Source organism: Plectropomus leopardus, chromosome 12 (assembly GCF_026936395.1).
Source record: "Plectropomus leopardus strain MGB_pleo_1.0 chromosome 12, ASM2693639v1, whole genome shotgun sequence".
Taxonomy (NCBI): Eukaryota; Metazoa; Chordata; class Actinopteri; order Perciformes; family Serranidae; genus Plectropomus; species Plectropomus leopardus.
In genome coordinates this window covers 30,812,478-30,814,821 of record NC_142187.1, presented here as the reverse complement: position 1 = coordinate 30,814,821, position 2,344 = coordinate 30,812,478, and positions in this window count along the sequence as shown.

Here is a 2,344-nt window from a genome sequence, read left to right as displayed (position 1 = left end):
GGGGGGTTCAGTGGTCTTTTTTGTACATTTCATAGATTTCTTGTTGACCTCTGAGTCATCTTATTTTCCTGCTCATCACCTTCATCTCATGTTTTTTTGTGTGAAAGGAATTAAAAGCCTGTCCCACATAGACGCCTGTCCCAAATATAAGCCTGTTGAGTTCAGTGACTTCAGCAGTTAACAGCCTGGGCTATTAACTGAAGTTTAACGGTGATCTCCAAGTTGAAAATTTGTTCTGTTTGTTTTCAGTATGCCAAGAGTAAGGAAGAGGTTTACTAACAGAGGAGTTCCCCACAAAAAACTCACTGTTACTTGATAAAAATCACTAATTTACTTAATAATACTATAATATGATTGTATACACAAATACTAGTGTAATATTATTGTACAACAATGCATTTTTCCAGCATACTACGCTTATTTAGAAATAGCTAAAGTTAGTTAGTGAAATGACAAAAACATGCACAAAATTACCTTAAAGATGTGTAAAACCACAAAAATATGCATAAAAACTACAAAAAGCTGCAAAACCACCACAATTCTGTCTCACTCCCATGTCCCATGTAAGCTAACTGAACTGTGTTATGTATTAATGAGTAGTTTAAATCTGTAACAAAAATGATCATACACACATAGTTGCCAGTTTATTAGGCACGTCTTTAGTTTGGACAAATGCAGTCTCATACAGCATTACGAAGGTGATAAAGTTCAGGTTGCTTCATAAAGGTGGTTATTATTGCAGGGCTGTTGCATGAGTTTTCATGAGTAGGTGTACCTAATAAACTGGCAACTGAGTGTATTTTGTATTTAAAACATGAACTTGAAGACTAACTACTGAAAAATAAATATAGAGGAGTAAAAAAGTACAGTGTTTACTCTGAAATATACTTGATAGAAGTAAAAAGCAGCACAAATGGAATCACTCAAGAAAAAAGCAAATATATTAAAATTGTGTACTACTTAAATAAATGCACTTTTGACCCCTTAAAGCTATAGGAGGATTATCTGCATAACAATACATACAAATGCGTCATATGCATAAAATGCACATACATAGAGATGAAAAATTTAATGAAAACTGTGAATTTATAAGGGCAGAAACATATATGGAACAAAGATGTTTCCATTCAGAGCACAAAGAGTATAAAAACGATGTGAGCCATATTCTACGGCCTTCACAGTCATCACATCATAACCCAGATGAACTCCTGCAGAAGACCTCAGAGTTGTTCTGATGGTGCCTGATGGAAAAACACATTTCTAAGACTACAATATATATATATTTTCCTTTAATTTGTCGCCCATCTGGACGAACAGATAAGACCTGCTAATGTTCCCTTTTAAACAGTGAAGCCAATTATTTAAAGGCCTGTTGTAAAGGTCAGTTATAGGTTCCTGGTCTCCGTTCAGTTAGCACAGACAGCGTAACATCAATAACACTGCGCTCTGTCCCAGTAATTACGAGTGCTGCTGAAGTGCAGGAAAACAAAATCCATACCATCTGCACTCATAATCACTCGCAGTATCGCAGCTTTACGTCTTTTAATCACGTCATTATTCCGAAAACATTTGGAGGAAACAAACTATTTTGGCTGCATTTAAAGGGATAGTTTAGGTTTTTTTTTATGGGGTACTTAGTGTATTACATGCAGTAGATGTAAGTCGTCACGCCTCCAGTTTTTTAATCACCTAAAAAAAGTCAAACCTTTAAAAAAAAAGCAATATCAGTTTAAGTGTACGTTATACTTGAGAATATTTTCATTATTTTACCTTTCCGTCAGACCGACCGCTCTGACCGGGGAGCCGTTAACGTCTTCATCTATGCTCTCGTCAAAGCCACCAGACTCCATAAACAAAAACAGTCATTTAAGCTCCCTGAGCACAGGAGCTGCTGGTCTACTGCTGCTTCGATCAGGTAGTTAGTTTGTGGTTTTTTTTGTGACTTTGGTGAATCTGAACCAACACTTTTAACGCTGAAGGCATTCAATTATATAAACAAACTAACTAATCAAGGCAGTGGCAGACAAGCAGCTCCTGTCTTTCAGCAATATTAAATCACTATTTTTCTCTATGGGATCTGGTAAAAACCCTCAGTAAGGAGTATACTTAAGTTGATATTGGTTTTTTTTTTTAGGTGTCTAAAATAGGTTTTGTTCCCGACCCCCATCCACAGCAGTACACTGCTTCCATGTTGGACTCCAGCCTGCTTCTCCAAACTGAGGGACTGAGAGCTACTTTATGTAATACACTGTCTATGGATAAGTACCTCATACGCTTAAAAAAAAAAATCAGTACTATTCCTTTAATCTAACATCACACAAGGACACCTATTAGACTCAACAGG